At 38.4% G+C, this 24,886-nt stretch overlaps 1 pseudogene; it reads right to left on the bottom strand.

Annotated features, from left to right (window-relative positions):
- Window positions 1-1,101: 1,101 nt before the first annotated feature.
- LOC122426129 lies at window positions 1,102-12,813 on the bottom strand (annotated as a pseudogene).
- Window positions 12,814-24,886: the final 12,073 nt, after the last annotated feature.

Raw genomic sequence — 24,886 nt, 5'->3', positions numbered from 1 at the left:
ATTTAAATTACTTCAAAGTTCCTCTTATAGGAGAAAAGTAGATCATAAAGAAGAGAAAAATAATCTAGCTTCATATGAATTTATTGATAAAGCTAAGAATGTGGAGTCAACTTTCTTTTATAGTAATTCTTTTAAATTAAATAATAATGGAAACTCTTTGGTTCCAGCCATGTCTCCTGACCAATAGGCTAAATAATCATGAAGAGAGAAATCCACATAGTGTGGGAAGTGAGGGTGAATGGGAATTCAATTCCATCAGAACTGAAGCAGAAAGAATCTCTTAACAGTGATGTTAATCTGACAGTGTGGAGGAAGTACTTCTCCACATATACCTAAGGTGGGAGGAACTAGATACAAAAGTGTTGCAGCTGTTTTTTAATCCCTGTAGTTTTTAATCTACACTTGAAGCTTTCTCTTTTATTAGATTTCCATCTCATTGCTTCTTTTTCTGTATGTCTCCATTCAGCCTGGCTTCATGTTGACAATTTATGGTCTTGTTTTATAACTCAGTAACTTCCCTTTAGTCTCTAGGTATACCCACCTTCTTCACTCCTTCTTACTAAAGTCCAGAGATCCTTAAACCTTGACCTTGCTTCAGTATCCAATACCAGCTCCTGATGCGTCTGGTCCTGACTTCAACATCCCAGTCTCAGTTTGTCTAAGAAAGACTGTATATGTTCCTGCAGAAGCAGTTTGTGAGACCAAATCAAGTTCTCCCAGACACAATATAATTTTTGAGGATTCCACTTGTACTTGCCTCTTTGTGTTGCACCTCATTGCGTCTGAGAAAGTGATAAGGGTCGCCAGTGGTTATATGGAAACCATCAGAGAAGATTCAACCAAGGTTCTGCTCATGCCACATCTGCTCAGACTGGTATGTCTAAGCCAGAAATACAGCTTCAGTATGTGTAGACACTGTTTCTTCATTACATAAAGGATATAGGCTTCATTAAGCTGGACAAAGTGAACTTCCTTAAATAGACCATCCAAGACATATACCTTACTGTGAAAATGATACTCTTTGAACTATTTTTTTTTTTAAACTTCAAATCCCAAAGCCATTGTTTATTATAAAGATGATCCTAGACCCTCATGATGAGTTCATTTGCTGGATTTCTGGAAGTGAGCACAGGTACCAGGGCCTACAAACATTTTGGATTCACAGTGCTGAGGATCAGCTATCAGCAGAATCTGCTGCTCATACTGGGTGAGTCTTAGAAGCCTCATCTACATGTTTCTGCTAACAGGCTATGAAGGGTTTGGAGATGGACTGGCAGATGGTATAAATCTGGGCCATGTGATCACCTCCCTTCACTGAGACTCAGATGTCCACCCTAGAAAATCACTCCTTGCCCAGAAGCAGAAAAAGCTTCAGTAGCTTATAACGCAGTGTGCATGGCTTGATCTCCAGAGGAATTGTTCACCTTGATGAGGGCATTGCTTCAATTGCAGTGCACCATAGCTATGGCTGTCTGCTTGCTTGAATCTGAAGATCTTCACCAACTGCAGAGGGCCCTTGGATCACAGGGCTGGGGGTGTAGACAAGAGCTCCTCATCTCACAGTGCTATAGCCAGAAAAGTGTTACATGTACACATTTTGTGCTTGCACGCTTTCTATCCTACACTTGTGCACTTGCTCATCAATTGTGTCCTATGTCTCCCAGGAAAGAATTCATCTGATGAGGTTTGTTTTTTTTGGGGGGGGGGTAAGGGGGGTTGGTGAGCAGGAAGCATTGTGTAAAAATCACCCAGCAATGAGTTAGGAGACTGGGGTTCCAGACCTACCGATGCCATCAACTAGCTGTGTGACCTTGAAAAGGATACCTAGGTCAAGTGACTCACTTACAAATCAACAAGTTAAACTCAATCAACAAGGCTCCTTATGGCTCTAACTTACAATGGGTTTTTTCAGAGAAGATTTAGTATTTTTCCATTTTTAAGAATCTGTTCTTTCCAATTGGATGGATTAAAAAATGACAAGAACTTAGCTCAAGTTCTAGTGCAAGAATCTTTGCATCTTGGCTTGTAGTTTTCGCTCTCTAAATTTGTTCCCACCACAAAACTAAGGAAAAATAAAATATTAATGGCTTCACATCTATGAAAAAGAAGCTTTCAAGAGACTTTCCATCCATGCATTCAGATTTACTGCACTGTGAACCGGTGGGATCCTGCTGCATTTATTTAAACTTCTGCCACCATCATTGTGAATATAGCCAGAAGTCTCCTGTGGGCTATGAGATGAAATGCTGAATGGCAACAAAAGTAAACAAAGCAACATCTCACTTTCTATTCTCTTGGTTATACCATTGGTGTTTAATGACATAAAAAATACCCAGAAGCTACAGTTGAGTTAAGCATGAGCATAAATAAAGTGACAATCCAGCAAGCTAGAATGTTCATATTCTAAATTCTAAAATCAGATTCCTCTCTCTCCAGGCACCCTTCAAGGTAAATTTATATTTCTTCTCCCCTTACAAAATTTACTTTACCAGATGTCTTTTCTAAAATTGAAACTGTAGTTCAGGAAGCACAGTGAACCTTGGGTGAAGTTCATCTTATGTTCACTCCCTTCCACCTCTTCTGTGCTCTTTAGTCCGAGGTGGGCTCTTTTCCCTGTGCCTCAGGAATAGAGCATCGTTTTGGACTGTCATGTCCCAAAGTAAGGGCAGTAACTAAGGATTAGAAAGGTCTTAAATTTGGAACACTTTAATTGGCTAGTCTCTTTTCCATATATTTATATAGCTTGATAATAAAGTGACCAGGGAACTAACTAGTTCTAACTATTCTAACTGGCAGTTTATCTCAGTTAGAACCAGGGTTGTCTAAGGTCTGGGAAAGGTGATGGGAGCTGTAGTGTACAGGTATCTCTAAGTTACAGTGGCAATGCACACAGTGCATCAGGTGAAACATGAGTTGGGCAGGTCATTTGAGATTCAGGTAAACATTGTTATGAAAAATTGGACCAGAGTGGCATAATTGAGAGTCTGAATGAGGATGCCTCTGGCATAAGGGCTTAGGGTCGGGGAACTAGACTTCCAACCATATTCACAGCACTGATTAACTTTTTGGTTTTAGGAGAAAATTGCATTGCTCTGAATTTTTTTCTCATCTGAAAATTTATTCATTTGGCTATTTATCCAAAAGGAAAGCTCCATTTAATATTTGTTTTAAAGAATAAATAGTTTTAATTTACAGGTAAAAAATGGAGAAATGAGAGAAAAGAAACATGGAAATAAAAACACTCAGCAATTTAAAAGACAGAAAATACTCCAATATGACCAAACTGCAAGAGTTTAAGCGTGAGGCAGGTGAAGCTGGGACTATTTGTGAAGAACCTTTCATGCCATATTGTGGCATCAGAGCCATGTGGACTAAGCAATGGAGACAAATTGTTTGTTTAAGTGGGGAAATAGTGTGTTCAGGCACATCGTTTGCTTTATTGCTTGGAGCATGAATAATGCTATGACTCTTTTTAACATTGAAATTTAATTACTTAAGCCTCCATCTCTCAGATAAGAAGGGACTCCACGCCCTTTCTCCAGACCTACTTCCACCAATAGTCTAAGAACGATACAAGTGAAAGTGAAAGTCACTCAGCAGTGTTCAGCTTTTTGTGACCCCACGGACTATAGAGTCCATAGAATTCTCCAGGCCAGAATACTGAAGTGGGTAGCCTTTCCCTTCTCCAGGGGATCTTCCCAACCTAGGGACTGAACCCAGGTCTCCCGCAATGCAAGTGGATTCTTTACCAGCTGAGCCACAAGGGAGGAAGAGTGATATAAATCAGTCCAAAGAGAATAATCATGATTCTGAACAAGGGACTACAGGCCAAGGGGGTTGGAAATGAGATAATCTGTTTTCTGCTGCCACTGCTTCTGTCACTGAAGTTGTTGAAAAGTGACTTTCTCTTTTAGAGAAGAGGCTTCTTTAAATCTGATGTTTTCTCTGCTCCCTGCTGCAAGGATCACACTGCTTAATGTACAATTTTGTTTTAAGTAAAGAAGATGAAAAAATTGGTGGTTTCTGTCCAAGTTATGGTGACTCCATCTAACTTAATACTGAAACAGGGAGCTCCACACCACCATTAGCCTAATCTTTCAAATCCAATTATTTGTATGTGTTTATACAGTCACTTCCCCAGATTTCCCCTCCCCCTCACAAAAAATCTGGTATCTACAGTAGATCCACAAATTCCCTTTGACCCTCCTACTTTGTCTTTTGAGTTTAAAAGTCCCTTCTCATGTTCATTCCAATTTCATACCTATTTTCTGTTGCAGAAAGGGAGACATTCTTTGTGGAGAAAAATCAAGCTGTGTTAACACTGCATTTTATATAATAGCCTGTAACAATTTCTCAAAGTGAGAGCAACCTGTACAAACCTTACATGGGAATGACTAATCAAAGAAATATAGATTGCTTAGATTACTGAGTCCCTTCTTGATCCAATAAACAGAACTAAAAATGGTCTAGAGATGCATTTTTAAACACATTCTTCCAAAGGTTTCTATGCACAATGGAGTGTCAGAAACACTTACAGAGCTGTTGAGGATAAATAGGCAAGCAATGATGAGGGTTGTTCCTATGATAGTGATTGTGGTAAAAGGAGAAGAGGACATGTGTGAGAATCATGTCAGATGTAGATTTCAGAGACAGATTTCATCTGTTGGTCACATTCAGATTGGAGTCAAAGTTGAACTAGCTCTTAAGTGTGTATGGAATCACCACTCAGGAGTGGTTCTCCCTGCAAATCTCCTGAGCTACTTTGCTTGCTGACTGGGTACAATGCGCCTGCATCTAACCGATTTAGCATCTCTACAGAAGGGGTAGTGGAGGCAGTTTTGGTCACACTTTTGGTCATGCTGCAGCTGCTTTATTTTACACTCATAAGCACTAACACAGCAGCCGGGATATAAAAAGAAAGCATTAAGGTGGGTGGATGTTACGTAGACCCGGAGCTCAGAAAGCCAACAGGAGCAAGCAGACTGCTGTCTGCTTGAGATGTGAGCACATGTTGTGCAATTCATTTCACTCCCACATGGCCCTCCCAGGTACTGATGACAGCATCCTTAAAACTCAGAAATCCTAAGCGCATTGCCATGAGTCCTCTTGTGTTTTTGAATCTTCAGTCTAAAACCACTAGCGTATATACAAGGGATCAGCAAGGATGAAGACATGAAAGAACAGAAAACCAAGTGTCATGCATTAAGTCAGTAATCCCCACCCTCTGTTTTATGGGACACTACCCTCCAGGGAGTCAGTAGATTTGTCTCAACAGCAAACACAATAAAATAAAATGGTCAAATACAGGCTTGAACAAAGTTAACCAACTTTCTCTACTGCCCACGCTTAGAATAGTTAACCTGATAATGTGCACAGAAGCTGTAGGGTAACACTTAACAACACACACCCTGGAGCAGGATTGCTGAGATTCAGATATTTGATGGGCTACTTGCAAGCGTGTCAATCCTCTTCTGGCTTCAGTTTCCCTGTCTGCAAAGGTTAAGTAATAATCATACCTACCTTATAGTGTTGTAGGAGAATTAAATGAGATAATGAATGAAAGGGCTAGGGCAATCCTTGGCACTTGATAAGTACTCAATAAAACAAGCTTACAAAAGGCAAACCAACAAACAAACAAAAGGGCAAATAACACCTTATGCACTGACTTGACCTAGAATGATTTGGGAAGTGATATAGGATGATTTTATTCGGCTTCAAAACCACTATTGGTTTTGTGATTGTGACTGCAGGCATGAAATTAAAAGACGCTTGATCCTTGGAAGAAAAGTTATGGCAAACCTAGACAGTGTATTAAAAATCAGAGACATCACTTTGCTGACAAAGATTCATGTAATCAAAGCAATGATGTTTTCCAGTAGTCATGTATGGATGTGAGAGTTGAACCATTAGGAAGGCTGAGTGCTAAAGAATTGATGCTTTCGAACTGTGTTACTGGAGAAGACTCGAGAGTCCCTTGGACTGCAAGAAGATCAAACCAGTCAATCCTAAAGGACATCAACCCTGAATATTCATTGGAAGAACAAATGCTGAAGTTGAAGCGCCAATACTTTGGCCACATGATATGAAGAGAAAACTCATTGGAAAAGACTTTGATACTGGGAAAGATTGAAGGCAAAAGGAGAAGAGGGCAGCAGAGGGTAGCATCACCAACTCAACGGACATGAATCTAAGCAAATCCCAGGAAACAGTGAAGGACAAGGAAGCCTGGTGTGCTGCAGGCCACGTGTTGCAAAGAGTCAGACACAACTTAGTGACTGAACAACAACAACAGCAAATAGGATGGTTGTATTTTTCCCTATCATTTGAACTCCATAAATATAATCATATTTCTTCACGTCTTAAAAGTAGACCAGGAGAGAAAGATTTGAAAATACTCTTCCTTCAAATATATTTTGCTTCTCAAGAACTTATTTTTCTGATTGCTAAGTCAGAGACTGTGGTTTGAAAAAGAGTAGGGTATCTATATGTGAACTTAATGGTCTATACTTTTTCCCTCTACTGAGAACATAAGAAAAGGAATTGATATCTATTCCTTTCTGTATCTCTAACACCAGTCCTTAGTGCCTTGACTATTGGAAAATTAAGTAAATGCTTACTGAATAAAGTTTCTTACAGATATCTCTTTTAGAAATTTGGGTAATGAGAAAAAAAATTGCTCTTCGGTTTACTTTTCATAACTATAAAACTCAAACTCCTAGGTGAATGGCTCACAAACCATGATCTATGGACCACTGGCAATCCAGAGTCAATTCCTTGCTTGGGTGACAACTTGAGAGGTCTCAGAGTAAACCAGATTGTTAAATATTGCCTATAGGAACTTAACTTGAAAATGTATGATTCCTGTTAAATATCATTCTTCTCTTGGAAGAATAAATTGGAAAAATTTATTCTGCAATAAATTTGGAATTTTATTGCAAATATTTTATTGCAAAAAATTTTATTGCAAAAAATTGGAAAATTTATTGCAGGAAAATATACTGTGATAAAACAATCTTTTAATCAATGTGTGAATATTTGATTATTAAGAATCTCTGGATATCTATAGCATAGGTAGAGTTATGTTAATTTGTGTGAAGCCATAGTTTTCAACTCTGTCTACATTTTAGGATCACAAAGTTGGGGAGATAGGGGAAAGGCTTTAAAAAGATTTTAAAAAGTTCCAATCTCAGAGATTCTAATTTCACTTATTATATTAAACAACTTGCTTATATCATGTTTCACAGAACATTTAAAAGTGAGTAGTCCTTTTCTCTGGGGCTTCCCAGGTGGCACTAGTGGTAAAGAACCTGCCTTCCAATGCAGGAGACAACAGAGATTTGAGTTCGATCCCCAGCTCAGGAAGATCCCTGGAGGAGGGAATGGCAACCCACTCCAGTATTCTTGCATGGAGAATCCTATGGAGGGAGGAGCCTTGTGGGCTACAGTCCATAGGGTTGCAAAGAGTCAGACATGGCTGAGTGACCAAGCGTGCACAAACACAGTCATTTTCTCTAAAGGGGAGATTGACAGAGATTATTTAGGAGAATTTTAATCAAAAGAGTTGGTAAGAACATGAGAATAATTATGGACTCCCAGTGGGTGGACTGCAGTAGCACTTCAAGAAATGGGACCAAGAATGAAAACTGGGACATAAAAACAGAGAAAACACATTCCTCCTATGTCTCTATTTGGCCAAAGGCAAGTGAGGGCATTGGTATTCCTGGCAATGGGCCCTGATGAGAGAGAAATAATGGTAGCAATGATGATGATTATGGTGGTGATGATAATTATGGTGGATATAAGAGTTAACAATTATCAAGTTTCCTTCATATAATGGGAACTGGAATTTTTCTTATTTAATTCTTACACAATTTCTAAGAAATAGATATCACATGAGCATATCTAGTTTCCAATATACACTTGTCACTGTAATTTTTCTTCTCTTCCTTCTATATACAATTTGGGATACTTTGATCTGTACACTTTTGATACTTTTGAAACCAAGAGTCAATCAAATGAAAAATTCATGGATTTCATTAGGACATTAAAGGGCCTTCCCTGGTGGCTCAGTGATAAAGAATCTGCCTGTGATGCAGGAGATGCGGGAGACACAGGTTTGATACCTGGGTTGGGAAGATCCCCTGGAGGAGGTCATGGAAACCCACTCCAGTATTCTTGCCTAGAGAATCCCATGGACAGAGGAGCCTGGTGGGCTACAGTCCAAAGAGTCACAGAGAGTACGACTGAAGAGACTAAGCACACATGTATACATAGGACATTAAAAGCTGATTCAATAATAAAAGTTATTTTTTCAAGTTATATTTCCTAGATCCTCCAGAAGACATGACTGAAAAACAGATACACACACACACACACATACACACAGCCCTTTCTTGTGAACTATTGACATAGTTATTTATGAAAGCCCTAAGGAAAAAGTCAAAAAATTCTTTTTCTAGTTGCCTGGATTCCAGGTGTTCTCAAAATAAGAAAGATGTTCAGCTACACCAAGCATGCAAGGCACTGACCCGACATCATGTGGAGCCCAGTGGTCAACCAGAACACCTGAATGAGGTTTGAATCCAGATGTCAAAGACTATGGCCAGAATGGTTCACTTTAGGGAAAGCCATTCTGGCCCTACGTCTAATAGTTAATGTCTTTATGTAGTTGTCATAGTGGTTAAAAATTCTCAATTATTTTCTGAAAACTTTGTGTGAGGGGAGCAATGCCTGAAAATTTCTTGGTTTTGCCTCTGAATCACACAGACCTTCCAGATAATCCATTTAGGAAATCTTTCTTAATTTTCTCGTTTACCACTTTTGAATAATATAGAATAAATCTGTGTCCAGCTTTTGCCAAGACAATGCACTGAGGGCTTGCAGTGTTCCCTGGGAATCATTATTTTGTTTTGGTTTGCTTGGGTTCAGAACCCTTGAGATGGCCCTGGAGTTTCAGGTTCATTTAAATTGCTGAGTTGGGCCTGGTTTCCATCTGCAACCATAAAATTGCTTTGGATTTCTCCAAACTCAGCCCAGGTTTGCTGAAAACTCATCTAAGAGTTGGCCAGGGTTCACTGAGAGGTTTGCAGATCTATTTGATTATTTAGCTGTTCAGAACCTAAATTTCTAAATTGCCAGGTGAGAACTTTACCTGGTTGGAAATTCTCTCATCTGGAGGCACTTGCTTGCTACACAGACCCAAGTTTAAAGGCTGCCTATTTTTAAGTGTTAACATATCTGAAAGGCAAATACGTTTCTCCAAATCTCAGAATGCCTCTTGAATTTTTCCCCAAATGAATAGCAAAAATATACATTTATCAAACCCCTCTTATATAAAGTATGGGCCCTTATTCCCGGCTAGGGTCTCCTTTTTCACTGGAAGTTACTGAGCTATGTTTTCCAATTTACTTGTGTGAATTACACTTTAGCAAATATGAATGAAGAGAGAAAGAGTTCAATTTCAAAACCAATTAGAGACTAAAGAGTGGGTGTACACCATGGTACATGTGGAAATATATGTGAGTCAATAGGGGTAGACAAATGCTGCTTTATATTTAAAGACAAAAAAAAATGGATAATGGAATATGTTTTTGACTTATGGCATTTTTTAGCAAAGTGGGATGTCATAGGTGGAAAAAAATTGAGTTTCAAATTTTCAGAAGATGTAGTAAAATTTAAATATTTTTCCTTTCAAATAAATTTTAGGAACAGTGGCTACTTTTTCTCCCTCTTCTTCCTCCAACAATCCTTGCTAAATCTAACTTAAACTCAGAAACTTCAGAATGATTTATATCCAAGACATTGTCATCATTATTTTAAAACATGTTCTTCACTTATTATAACTTTTGGAATGCCACTAATCAGCTGCTGTTTCTCCATATCCAGAGTGAGGCATATGGCTAAATGAAAGCTATAATTAAGATTTAAAATTAGTTTGAAATGATTATGGCTAACATATTTGAAGATAATTTTGATGGATCACTAGTAAAATTTAGTTTTGATGGCACCAATATTTAATATTACTTTGTTACTAAAAATTCCAATATAGGTGTCATTGTTATAAATTTCACAAGTCAATAATAATTACATGAGAAAAATTAGAAAATAAGACAAAAGCTGGAAGGTAAGGCAATGAGCTACATGAATAATAGACTGTTTCATTTATTTATTTATTTTTGGTACACAGAAACTATTTAGGTCATGCTAAGTGTGCCTTCGGAGAAGGCAATGGCACCCCACTCCAGTTCTCTTGCCTGGAAAATCCCATGGACGGAGGGGCCTGGTGGGCTGCGGTCCATGGGGTCGCTAAGAGTCGGACACGACTGAGCGACTTCACTTTCACTTTTCACTTTCACACATTGGAAAAGGAAATGGCAACCCACTCCAGTGTTCTTGCCTGGAGAATCCCAGGGACGGGGGAGCCTGGTGGGCTGCCTTCTATGGGGTCACACAGTCGGACATGACTGAAGTGTCTTAGCAGCAGCAGCAGCAGCAGCAGCAGCAAGTGTGCTTGTATACAAAAATGACATACGTTCACATCATAAAAATTGTATACAGTCCATCCTGGTTGAATACTCCAGATACTGTTAGGGAAACCTTTGAGAAGTTTCATAATTCTGCTATTTTTTTAATCTTTGAAACATAAAAATATTTCTTATTTACAATATGCTTATTAGTCCCAATGATTCACACACAAAAATTCACTATTAAACCAGGGAATATTCCATGAAGCCAGTCTTCGGTGGTAGTTCTAATTCTAAAGAAAAGGTATTTTTCAGGGCATAATTATTTTCATTTATTTGGCCTCACTATCCACAGCTGGTGGAAGCATCAATGACTAGATTGCATGCCTTTACCACGAAGCAGAACAATCCACTGATTTCCTCAGGCACTTTGGAAATTAAAGGAATTGTCTAGCATTTTCACTCTTGATCTGGCTCCTAATCAGTGTCCTGCTGGTTTGCGTGATACTCCTCAAATGAATGCAGACTTAATGTCATCCTAGTTTAGCCAGCTCTGAATGCCTGTCACCCACAGTCTTACCCTCCACCCAAGACAGGGACATACAGAGCTCACATGGGGAGTCAATTTTTTTTTTTTTAGGCCAGGTCTTTTCATTGGAAAAAACGCTGATGCTGGGAAAGATTGAAGACAGGAGGAGAAGAGGATGACAGAGGATGAGATGGTTAGATGGCATCACTGACTCAATGGACATGAGTTTGAGCAAACTCCGGGAGATGGTGAAGGACAGGGAGGCCTGGCACGCTGTAGTCTTTGGGACCCAAAGATCGAACATGTGTCTGTAGTCCATGGGCTCACCAAGAGTCAGACATGACTGAGCAACTGAACAATAACACCAATAAAAATGTGAACTCACTTGCACCAAAAGAGATTAGGAAGGAGATGTCTAAGATTAAAAATATCAAAAGCATTATCTTTGTCTTAAAATGTGTATAGCTGTTGAAGGACCTAGCTGGAAAGTATTTAAGCAAAGAGGAAAACAATCCACAAATTTGTTTGGTCTTTTAATCTTGTCTTTATTATTCCAGGAAAAAAAATAAATAAGAATTACATTTTAAGAAATCCATGTGTAAAATTCAGGGTTACTAAATATGCTTATCTCATAGAGATACTTCCAGAAGTTCTGAACACATGCATACATTCTCAAGGGGCTTCCTGGTGGCGCTAGTGCTAAAGAACCGGCTTGCTAATTCAGGAGGTTGAAGAGACACAGGTCCGATCCCTGGGTTGGGAAAATACCCTGAAGGAGGGCATGGCAACCCACTTCAGTATTCTTGCCTGGAAAACCCCATGGGCAAAGGAGCCTGGCAGGCTATAGTCCAGAGAGTTGCAAAGAGTCAGATACAACTAAAGCAACTTAGCATGCATGAATAAATTCTCTCTCCATCAAACATGTATTCCCTCCATCCATGATGTAGCTGATGTTGTGGCTGAATTATGTGTGTTCTCCCTGCCATTCCACTCAAAACTCATGTGTTGAATGTCCTAACTCCCATTTCCACAGAATGTAACTATATTTGGAGACTGACTTTTTACAGAAGTGACTACATTAAAATGCGTTTGTTAGGGTGGGCCCTATTCCAATCTGAGTGGTGTCCTTAGAAAAAGAAGAGGAAATCTGGATGCAGACTCACATAGAGGGACAATAGTGCGAAGGGACACAGGAAGGAGAGAGCGTCTATAAGCCAAGGAGAGAGGTCTGGGACTGAGCTTCCCCTTGCAGCCCTCAGAAGGAGCGAATCCTGCCACTACCTTGGTCTCACACATCTGGCCTCCAGAACTGTGAGAAAATCAATTTCTGTTATTTATGCCACTAAGTCTGCCATATTTTGTATGGCAGTCTTAGAGAATGAATACAATCAATGAAACTGCACTGAGCAATCAGCCACATGGAAAGTGTATGAGGTCAAGTAGTAAAAAGAATGCCAAGAAGATTTTGAGTGCTAGAAACACCAAACACAAAAATGAGGTAATGAAGGGGAACATGACGTGGTGTGAACGGAGGGGAAGTAACATTTGTGGAATAGCTGTAGATGGCAGCCCTCTGCAAGATGTTTGACATGGGCAATGCAACATTGAATACACCAGCCACCCAGGGAGGCTAAAGGGTCCCAGTGATAGTTGTGAATACAGAATCTCTCTTTAGGAATCCTTTGAGAAGATCCAGGTGGGAGGGGAGGTGCTTAAGGACACTTACCTTTGTGGTTTTCCTGATTTCTGCATTGGAGCATCTTCCAAGTCGATGGAAAGACTAGGTGGCCATGAAGCTTCTAATCTCTTATAATGTACCATGTGTAGGTCTCAGAGGTGATCTATTTATTTATTTTAATAATTAAGTGATAATATTTCCTTTTGGCCACAGAGCAATTTCTGCTTTTACTGCTGCATTTGCACCCAAAGGCCATTTCAACTAAGACAGCAGGTGACATCTTTCATCAACTGCATGGATCAGGTGCTCTCCTGACAAATCCATTTACAGTATGGATGCAGTCTGGCTTCTTCTCCAGCATCCTTGGCATTCTTAAGTTGTCTTATTTAATCTCCCCACAACCCTCTATAAATGTTACCAATCAATCTCTTTTATAGGCAAGATCAAGATCACATTTTAAGTAAAAAGCAGAACCTGGATTTGAACTCATAACTCTATGAATTCTCAATACCTATCCTGCCTCCTCACCCTGCAAGGATGGAAACTGGGAAGAATTCTACCTTTTAACTGAGCATAAGGCTCTTTGTCCTACGATGATATTTCCCTCTAATAGGATTCTGATATAATCCCGCAGAGCAGTGGGGCTCAACCTCACTGTGCATTAGAATCACCTGAAGAACTTTTGAAAACAGAGATGACCAAGACCCTGAAGTCTTGACTTCAGCTGGTTTGAGGTAAGCCAAGCATCAATGTTTTTAGAGGCTCCTAGAAAATTCTAATAAATATTCATTGTTGAGAACTTCTACCATAAATAGAAGCTCTAGAGGGTCTGGGGGTGGGGGAAAGATAGGAGTAAAACATTACCTTCAAATTTCAAAGTAAAGGAAATCTATTAAATAGAACCCATAATTAACTAAAGAGTTTCAATTTATTTAACAGAAATATACAAAGAAGTCAAAGACAGAGATCAACACACAATTGGCCATTTTTTCCCTAGAATATTCAATTTGTAGACTTTACTAACCATTGCTACTGATTAGAAAAATATTAACATATTTTTCAAACCTTAGAAAAAAATACATAGACACTCAAAACCCACATATGCATGACCATAGCTAAAATGCTTGTCTTTGTTTCTATAAATTTTACTTCTTTAGAAATAAAAACCTCTTGCTGAGGACTGTTTTTAGCAGCCTATTTTAAGGTCCTTCATCAAGCTTTATCCTACTGCCCAGTTCTTTCTCATTGTTCCAGATCCAGACTATTCATCTAATGCTTCACTGAGAACTAAATGTTTTCTTTCTTCCTTAGGCTTCAAAACTGAAGTCATGGTTTCACTATTTGAAAAATCCCAAATTCAAACTGAACATGGATTTTAGTTCCACTGCCATGTTTAAACATTTTTTGATAGAAAATGCTTTATTGCCACTGATTCAAAGCCACAAACATGCTTTGAATCCAATTCAATATACTTCTTATTTGTTCCTGATTTTCTTTTTTTTCCCTTTTAATTATTATTAGAAGGTATAAATTTCCAGGAAAGCTTGGCCCTGACAAGGCTCCATTATTTGCACATGACAAGGTTTATCAAAAACAGTTGGATTTTTCTAAGAAGGCTTTTATGTTTCCTCCATAAAACATAAATAAATGAAAAGGATTAGACTGAGGAAACGGAGTATAATTCATCACCAATGTGAAACATAGTCAACCGGTTGCAGATGGATAAACTGAAGAACTTGGGACTCTGCTCCAGGCAAGAAAACCATCTTCCCTGTGCCAATAAGATGTCTTTAACTTCAGTAAAGTAACAGGGCCTGTTTTGTGGTTTGTGATGTCATTTAAATTTATTAGCCTTCTTTTGTTTTTCAGCATTTAGTATATATGTCTAAAGCAGGTTTTGACTCTTGAAAATCTATCATATTCTAACGTTGGCGCAAAGATATAATAAGGTTTCCTCTCTCTCCCCTCCCCTTTTCTTCCATCCTGTCCTCCCCACCCCCAAATAGAAAAAATAAAACAATAAGAAAACATACAAAACTCTGAGCACTGAAAAGGTAGCGTCTCTGAGCTGCCTAAAACACCATGTTCAGCCGCAGATTTGCTGGTATAAGAATCTGCATGCAATGCAGGAAACCTGGGCTCGACCCCTGGGTTGGAAAGACCCCCTGTTGAAGGGAGCAACTAACTGCTCCAGTATTCTGGCCTGGAGAATTCTGGCCTGGGTTGCAAAGAGTTGGACACAACTGAGCAGCTTTCACTTTCACGTTTATGTGCATAAATATAATTTCTCCCTACCAAGACAAAATCAAGTGTTTTAGCTAGTCTAACCTAAAACATAATACGATTACTTTGGTTTGTAGATCAGTCTCTCGTTTTGTCTTCACTGCCCACCATGCAGCCTCATTCTTGGTGAAACAGAATTTCATGGCACAATTTCCCCCTAAAATCTGTCTGAACTTTCAGAAATAAAAGACTTTTCAAGTCCCATATTCTTTCCCTGCACTTCCATTCCTGTCTAATAATAATGGAGTGCTTTATAGTATATAAATCATATTTCTGTTTAAAAGTGACCTTCTCCATAACCTTTTTGTCTCTGCCTGTCAGCACATATTCTTCTAGTAATAATAAGCTTTAGCCAGGAATGAGGACTCAAAATTAGACTGATTCCAGGAACCACCCTAATGAAGGCTGGGATGTAGCTTATTTTGAAGTTAAATAACTTACCAATTTCCCCCTCAAGTGGATGTGAACTGAATGAGTCATTTTAAAAAATAAAAAAGTTTACTTATAGTTTTGAAAAGGAGGAAAAAAAAAGCCAATAATTTTCAGCTTGAGAGAGCCCTCTGAAACTGACAGTGAAAATGATGTTTTCATCGTTTTCTGTTGAAACCAAATTGGAAATCTATTATTTCTTTCTAATTCTAGCACAGCTTTTAGAAGCCATAAGACATTAAAACTTTAATCTGCTGTCTTTTCACCTGAAATTCCTTTGATCCTAGAATTCTTCAAAATTTAATAATATACTATAATGAGTCATTTAAGCAGGACACATTATATACTGAACTGGCATTTTTTCAAGGTGTATTAACATTCAATTACCAAGCTTTAATACAAACACCTTAGGCATACAATTTTCTAATTTTAATATCTTCCCAATAAAATGTTTTCCATATGGCTGTCACAACTATATTATTTATTTAGAGAAAAATGATTCAAGTCTGAGCTCTTAGAGGGCTTCCCTGGTGACTCAGATGGTAAAGAATCTGCCTGAAATGCCAGAGACCTGGGTTCAATCCCTGATTTGGGAAGATCCCCCAGAGAAGGGAACAGCTACCCACTCCAGATTTCTTGCCTGGAGAATTCCATGGACAGAAGGGCCTGGCAGGCTCCAATCCTTAGGTTTGCAAAGAGTTGGACACGACTGAGTGACTTTCACTTTCACTTTTTCTGAGCTCTTAGAAGCTAGATCCCCAGAAACATTTGAAACTGACTACCTGATAAACAGATGGAGATATATATATATTGTATATATATATATATATATTTTTTTTTTTTCTCTGTCTTTCAAGTAAATGGTTTCATTTTAAGCCATTGGTGTAAATTTTATACAAATTTTACTTTGGAGTGAATCATACTTTGTCAGGGAATGTTTGACAGGAGGATTCCTACGTGCTGTCTCTCATGAGTCCTTTGTCTCATGACAGCACGCTGTCATGCACGCTGCTCCCAGGGACTGAGGTCATTGTGTGAGGCAAGCATGAGTCTCCTTTAGTAAACATTCTCCTTAGGACAAAACAGCTTAATCTCCTTCCCCTTACTTGAGATATAGATTGTCTCCTGACCTTGTGACTAACGTTACCCCTTGTTCCCTTGGTAACGGTTGCTGTACATTTGGTTTTCTGATCTCTATCATTCCCGAAAGAAGTTTCTTGTACTGCAGCCTATATATACTCATAGAAAAATCATTAAAGCACCTTTGCTCCATCAGAGCTTAGGTCCCCGGGTCTTTTTTGTCTCTCTCTCTCTCTCTTTCTCTCTTTCACTTTCTTATCGTCGACTCCGCACCACAAGGTTCCGGTCCATTAAAGGACCCCAACATACTTAAAAATAAAACAGCTTACTTCCAATAGGTTAATTTATATTTAAGCCTATTCTACATTTGAGATTGGCTTATAACTGTGAGCTAGTTGTTTTTACCTAAATATACAATTAGGAAGGCATGCAAAGTAAAGAGTGTGGTACCTCAGAATATAAATGACTTCCCCATGATGGAAACTCTTTAGGACAGTTCTATCAAGGTAGAAATGAAGGAGGAACATGAGTTGCCTCCATGATCACAGAATCAAGAAATGTCAGCCCAGGCACAAATCTTGGAGATCATCCACATGACCAAACCCTAGCTTGGTCCAGGAGATGTGGCTAGATACACCACAGTGAGAGGGAACACAGGTCATGGATCTGGGGAGATCCAGCAAACTGTGTCTCCCCTTTGATATTCACCTTCCACACTGACACATAATAGATGTTGGAATGTTTTGAAGGAAGGAAGACCATTTACCTGTGTTGAATCCTATGTACTCCCCACTCAGCTGAACACGGAAAGTTTTACATGTGGTAAACCTTCCCATCTTTTCTTTGTATTAAAATAATTTCCTAGAACAGTGTTCAGTGGAATACTAATTTGAAATCCATCATTTTAAGAACAATGGAATGAAGTCCAGATAAATCAAATATTAGCCCCATGTCTCAGAGGGAACAACTTTGGAATCCCAGCTTCAAAACTTTCACACACCTTTACTAAACACTTTCAATAAAGAGACTAATTTACATACTACCTATGCACAGGGGATCTCTTGCTTGTAACCAGCCCATATCTTTACTTTGATATATTGAAGAGTCCTCGTGAGAGGCAGTTTATGTAGGTACCCATGGACTCCAGGCTCTATGAATGGTCATGGCAATTGTCAAAACATAAGCTTGTTAATAACATCCTATCTGATCACACACAAAGACACATGGCTATATTCACTAGTAAGCTGAGTGCAGTAGAAGATAAAAGACCTGAACTCATATGTTTAGACCCTGCCTTTAATAAATATCATCCTAACATCTGGTACATTGGCTGAGTTCCCCTGGGTATCTTCAAGTGGACCTTGCATCTTATTTTCTTTCCCTGAAGCTTATGAGGGTTTGGGAAGTGGAGACTGTGAAGAAGGTTCTTTCTTCTTCTCTTACTCACATCTGTGTATAACTTTAATTGCTCTCAAATAATAGTGAATGAGCTCACAAGTTAACCTTATTGCTCAAAGCATTGTAGAGTACGGAGATCTGGAGATATTAACTACTCTGGCATGGGATTTGTCTGTGAGTTCAAGTTCAAAAGGAACCCTTGATGGATTGGAAGAGCTCTTAATGGTGAGCAGAAAGGAGCTGCCAACAATTGCTGGGCCATCATCCTGGCTGCCCCTATCAGCAACTTTCATCCCAGTCCTTTGAATGTCCACCAGGGGCCAGGTGAGACAGAGTCGGGATCTGTGGAATCTCCAGGATTGAGTTTAAACGGAGGATCAGTTGGCAGGTGGCAGCTGAATTATTGAGCTGTGCTCTCTTGTTTGTGTCAGCAGCAAGCTATTCTTCTTTGTCTCTGTCTCAGAGACAAACTGCAGGCCCCTGGTCCATCAAAAACAGTGACTTAGAACCACAAAAAACTCTGGAGGAAAGAGAAATGGTGCTTCTTTTTCTTATGGAAGTGATTGTTGATCAAATCACCATGTTTAAATATCAAGGCAAAACAACACAGATGCAAAAAGCTCTATGGATCCTTAATCATTCATGGTGCTGTTTCTCCTCAATGCCAACACTAAATTTCTGCAGGATGTGTAATTTTTTAAGTATATTTTTTCTTTTTTATTTTCCTTTTAAGTCAAAAATCTATTGTAGTGCTTCTCAAAGTTTAATGTGCATACCAACTACCTGGGGATCTTGGTAAAATGAAGATTCTGATTAAAGACGCCTGGACTGGGATCTAAAAGATGCATTTCTGGAAAGTTCCCAGGTGGCGCTGAGGCTGCTAATCAACCACACATTTGAAGGATCAAGGTTCCAGTGTATTATAACCATGGTTGAGTTGCTGCCATTCTTAGGGTGATATACTTGTAAGTCAATCATGGAGCAGCAGATTGACTTCCCAAATAGTTGCTTTGAGTTGGCATTATAGGTAGGGAAGGTTACTCTTCTAAAGTAGGAAAGATCTTTTGGAGGATAAGTGGATGAAATGAGGACATTTCAATTCAAGCCCTTTCCTTTCATTTATCATCTTAGCTCACAAACTTCAAAACTTTTCAATTAAAAATGAATTATAAAAGAAACACCATCACAGATAAGTTTCAAGTGCTACTTGCCTGAACTTTTACTCTCCTCTAAAAACCAATACTGCTATTATACCCCAAGGGCACCTCAGAATTCCTGTTTTGTCAACCTCACCTTTGCAAGATGGAGCCAAGTATCAGAAGGGTGATTAAGTCAACATTCCAATGAGTTTTGTATAGTTTTGAAATTAGATCAATTGTTATTCACTTCAGACCATATAAAGGTTAAACTCTGCACTTGAAAAATACAGTTGAATCATGATTACTTATCCCAGCCAGCCATCCTGTAGATGTGTTCTAATGTGCTCACTCAACCTCTTCATTTTGAATAAGCAGTTTTCAGAAACCAAACAATGCATCTGGTTTATTAAGTCACTGAGATAGTCAGATGTGTTTTAACTGTTGTAAGAAAGAATAAGGATGGTGATGGAAAAACCACAGAACTTCTAAGGATTCCTGGTAAATATGGCCTTAATCATTGACAAGAAGTAACAAAAAACCCAAGACCACTTTAATATGTGTCAAATACCAACATAATGATCTTAAACCAAGATAACTTTCAAAACCTACTTTCATAATGTTCCTGATCAACTTTCCTTTCCACTATTACACCATTTTTAAGTTGAGTTGGTGTGTGTTTCTGCCTCTTTTTCTGGACTATAAGCTGTTCTAGATCAGTAAGATTACTCCTATTAATCTAGGCATCTCTCTCAGAACTTAGCATGAAATCATATCAGTAGCTTAGTTCAGTTCAGTTCAGTTCAGTCACTCAGTGCATCCAACTGTTTGCTACCCCAGGGACTGCAGCAGGCCAGGCTTCCCTGTCCATCACTAGCCCCCAGAGTCTGCTCAAACTCATGCCCATTGAGTTGGTGACACCATCCAACCATCGCATCCTCTATCATTGCCTTCTCCTCCTGCCTTCAATCTTTCCCAGCATCAGGGTCTTTTCCAATGAGTCAGTTCTTTGCATCAGGTGGCCAATGTATTGGAGTTTCAGCTTCAGCATCAGTCCTTCCAATGAATATTCAGGACTGATTTCCCTTAGGATGGACTGGTTGGATCTGCTTGCAGTCCAAGGGACTCTCAAGAATCTTCTCCAACACCACAGTTCAAAAGCATCAATTCTTCAGTGCTCAGCTTTCTTTATAGTCCAACTCTCACATCCATACCTGACTACTGGAAAAACCATAGCCTTGACTAGACAGACATTTGTGGGCAAAGCAATGTCTCTGCTTTTTAATATGCTGTCTAGGTTGGTCATAACTTTCCTTCCAGAAGCAAGCATCTTTTAATTATTTCTCAGCTACAATCACTATCTGCAGTGATTTTGGAGCCCCCCAAAATAAAGCCTGTCACTGTTTTCACTGTTTCCCCATCTACTTGCCATGAAGTGATGGGACCAGATGCCATGATCTTAGTTTTCTGAATGCTGAGTTTTAAGCCAACCTTTTCACTCTCTTTCACTTTCAAGAGACTCTTTAGTTCCTCTTTACTTTCTGCCATAAGGCTAGTGTCATCTGCATATCTGAGGTTATTGATATTTCTCCCAGCAATCTTGATGCCAGCTTGTGCTTCTTCCAGCCCAACATTTCTCATGGTGTACTTTGCATAAAAGTTAAATAAGCACGGTGACAATATACAGCCTGCCATACTCCTTTCCTTATTTGGAACCCCTCTGTTGTTCCATGTCCAGTTCTAACTGTTGCTTCTTGACCTGCATACAGATTTCTCATGAGGCAGGTCAGGTGGTCTGGTATTCCAATCACTTTAAGAATTTTCCACAGTTTGTCATGATCCACACAGTCAAAGTCTTTGGCATAGTCATTAAGGCAGAAGTAGATAATTTTCTGGAACTCTCTCACTTTTTCGATGACTGAACAGATGTTGGCAATTTGATCTCTGGTTCTTCTGCCTGTTCTAAACCCAGCTTGAACATCTGTAGTTGCACAGTTCATGTACTGTTGAAGCCTGGCTTGGAGAATTTTGAGCTTTACTTTGCTAGTGTGTGAGATGAGTGCAATTGTGCAGTATTTTTGGCATTCTTTGGCATTGCCTTTCTTTGGGATTGGAATGAAAACTGATTATTTTCAGTCCTGTGGCCACTGCTGAGTTTTCCAAATTTGCTGGCATATTGAGTGCAGCCCTTTCACAGCATCAGCTTTTAGGATCTGAAATGGCTCAACTGGAATTCCATCACATCCCCTAGCTTTGTTCATAGGTGCCCAACTCTTTGCAACCCCATGGACTGTAGCCCTTCAGGCTTATCTGTCCATGGGGATTCTCCAGGCAAGAATTCTGGAGTGGGTTGCCATGCCCTTCTCCCTGGGATCTCCCCAACCCAGGAATTGAACCAGGATCTACTGCACTGCAGGCGGATGGTTTACCAGCTGAGCTACCAGGGAAGCCCAACAGAAAGAAAGGATCCCATAAATGCTTATTGAATTGAAGCCTACCCCAAAAGATATTTTTAAAATAATTTTTCTGATTTATATGAGGAGAAATGACTTTGAATTATACTAAATATAAAACAAAATATATCTGAAACAGTATTTTTTACATAAAATTCTATTTCATCGCTACTTTGGGAAGATCTTGGGAAAACTGTGGTCATGACAAATCACTTCCCAACCTGACCTGAAGGAACTGAACACTATTAAAAAGAAGACAATGGTGTTAAAGGGTGAGAATCTTCTTAACAAAGGAAGGCAGTAGTAAGATTTTGAGTTTTGAGAGGGTTTGAGTACTTAAAACTAGGCCAATGAAATTAAATGAAGTTGGAGCAACAAGACAATAACTGCTATGTATCTAGTTAAAAGGTATGGTGGCTTTGTCTTTTATTTTCATTGGCATCTCTGTTAGAATGGCAAATATATAGTGAGAAAAGGTAAAACCACCCATGACTTTGTTTTCCTTGTTATTTTCCAATTAGTGATCCAAGCAGTAGACTCTCTTTTTATAAATGTGAGCTCTGTTTAAAAAGCAAAATTTGTTCAAACACAAAAATTGTATGGTGAGTACTTGTTTACAAAAGTAAGACACAGTGCATGCATGCGTGCTAAATTGCTTCAGTCATATCTGACTCTTTGCAACCCTTTGAACTGTAGCCCACCAGGTTCCTCTGTGCATGGGATTCTCCAGGCAAGAATACTGGAGTGGGTAACCAGGCCCTCCTCTCAGGGATCTTCCCAACCCAGGAATCGAACCTGCATCTCTTACATCCCTTGCATTGGCAGGAAGTATGGTGTGTTAATTTGTTTTAATTAAAAAGTGATGATCACATTGAGGGTATTTCAAACATATATATTTGTGTAAGTCCTTCCCTTCTCTTCTTGTTTGCTCTCCTACCACGAGACCTCGCAATGAGACATTTGGTCAATTTGGGATTCTTTACAATGGAACCTTCCTAGGAGTCCCATTGTAGAAACATAAACTGTAATGACATGGAAGAAAGATTTAGATAAAGGTGATAATAAACTGAGAGGCACCAAATGTTATAAATTAACTTTATTTTCTTGAACTTTTAAGGAATGCATTTTGCTTTTTGTGTTTGCATTTGTAGAGCCCTGCTGGGAAAGGGGACCAATGTTACACTGTCTGTTGGTAGATTCATTACAGTTTATCAACACACACACATACAGAGAGGATCCAACAGTTTAAGTAACATGCTTCTTACGTGTTTATGCTGGATCCAAACTCTTTGTTCTTCATGTATCTGGAGTTTATATTTGTTCAGTCTCAAGCTTTATTGATTCCCTTCCCTAATTCTATTGATGGTTTAATGATGGATTAATCTGCTTTATGCTTATAATTTCTCTAATTCACTAATAAAATGGAGCACTTTCTTTAACACGATTTTTCGAAACTAGAACATAATTTGTCTTTTCCTCACATTTTTGACATCGTTGGAGTGTTTGATATGGATAGAAAAACAAAGTAACATGAATTATTTCAAATGTCCTAAAAAGTTAAAACAAGCAAGCCTTTAATAATCCACAAGTCAGATATCATAAGGAAACTTACTTCTTTGTAAAGGTATGACCTCAGAGCCATAAACCCTTACCTTCCAAGGGTGTAAAACAAATTATAAAAAGACTAGGCCTAAATTCTCAAGGTGTTAAAACAAGTTTATATCCTATGAATTGATTTTATTTCTGCACCAAGTCATTAATGTAGCCTTGTTTTACCTACTGACATGGTTCCTTAGTATGAACTACTTAATGACATCATCATTAACTTGGTTTTCATTTAATCTTTTCAATGTGTTAGTTTTTATAGCACAAAAGATATATTTAGAAACTTGTTAGTGTCATTATCCACAGATATTCTTTTCTGGACAAATCTCAAGGTAAATTTCTCTTCCTAATGTGAAAATTGCCTTCCTCTTTTTACATTACCTTTTCCCTCTCGGTCTGGAGAGAAGAAACAGCTGTCATTTCCACAGGTTTGTAATATTAAAGTCTATGAAACACGCCTTATAAATAAATTCATTGAAAACTCTTTGAGAAGCAGTAAAGCTTTGCTCTGATTCTTGAGTCTAAACCAAGAATCTGAGTGATTTACAACTGACCTCAGTTGAAAGCCACTGCAGTTTCGTTGGTTCTCTTTTTCAATAATTTTGTAAAGCTCATATTCATATTCAGAGTTGAATAACAAAGCTGTTAAGCTCCTTACATGTCTATTTCTCTAGCAGTGGTACTGAATAACTTATTTAAGTCACTGCCATATTTATTGCACCAGTGAAAACCTGGCATTTGTAAATATTTCTTATTTTTATGGGGTGATTATAGGGTGCTATGCCTTACAGAAAATTCCCTTACAAGATTTTTCTATTCATTGGCTAATACGTAAAGTATTTTACATCCTTATTTTTTTTCAAAAGATCAAAATTAAATTAAATTTAAAAAGGAACAAAAGGACATTTCCAAGCCAGTACAATATGAAAAATGAAAGTTACTGTGCTCTTTTAATACTAAAGTTGACAAAATTCTCTTTAAACTATCAGGCTCTTTAGTTCCTCTTGACTGAGACTACAAATCCAGCAAACAGTTCAAATTTACTCAAGTTAAAATTTAATCAAATCATAAAGGATTGTATCCTATCTACTGCAAAATGCTTGCCTGGAATTTCAATAACTACAGATACAGCCTACACCTTGACCTCATTTCAAAGACAAAATTTCTAAAAGGATGATCTTCAAACTGAAGAGTCCTAAATAACTAGCATTAATAGAATCTTTAGCAATTTAAGATATTCTATGCTATGGACCAAGCACAAAATCAGGCCAGAATGCATTTGTAACATGCTACATTTATCTTTTAAAAATGTTTTTCTGGGTAGTTTTTTTATCACATCTTTTTTCCAAGACAATAGTCATAAAATATTCTTTCCTTGTTGTCTTTATATTTTGCAATTTTGTACTCATTTTTATTTTTTCCAGTTATATTATTGTGCATGTGCTATACTTATTTTTATATGAATAAAAAACTTTTTTATTTTGATATTTAACTACATGTCTTGTGTATGTGTGTACACTGTACACAAGTCAGACTCAGTGTGAAGAAAACTACCAAGTCAGGATTCGAAGGTGAAATCAAAGAGGGGTAAATGAAAAATACAAACAGGAAGGAAATGATGTACATGAAGCAAAACAACTGTAAAGAGATTTCATTTCTGAATAAATTAACAACAAAATTATTTGTGTTTACCTCCCCCTCATCCTCAACTGCCCTGTTATTTGCCTTCCTTGAAAAAATGATACACATCTCAAGTCTTTGAGTTTTTAATATGACTTCCTCATGGTGAATGATAATAATTAAAAAGAAAATATTCATGATAAATCAAGTCA

This window comes from Cervus canadensis, chromosome 24 (assembly GCF_019320065.1).
Source record: "Cervus canadensis isolate Bull #8, Minnesota chromosome 24, ASM1932006v1, whole genome shotgun sequence".
NCBI lineage: Eukaryota > Metazoa > Chordata > Mammalia > Artiodactyla > Cervidae > Cervus > Cervus canadensis.
This window is presented reverse-complemented; position numbering and strand designations above follow the sequence as displayed.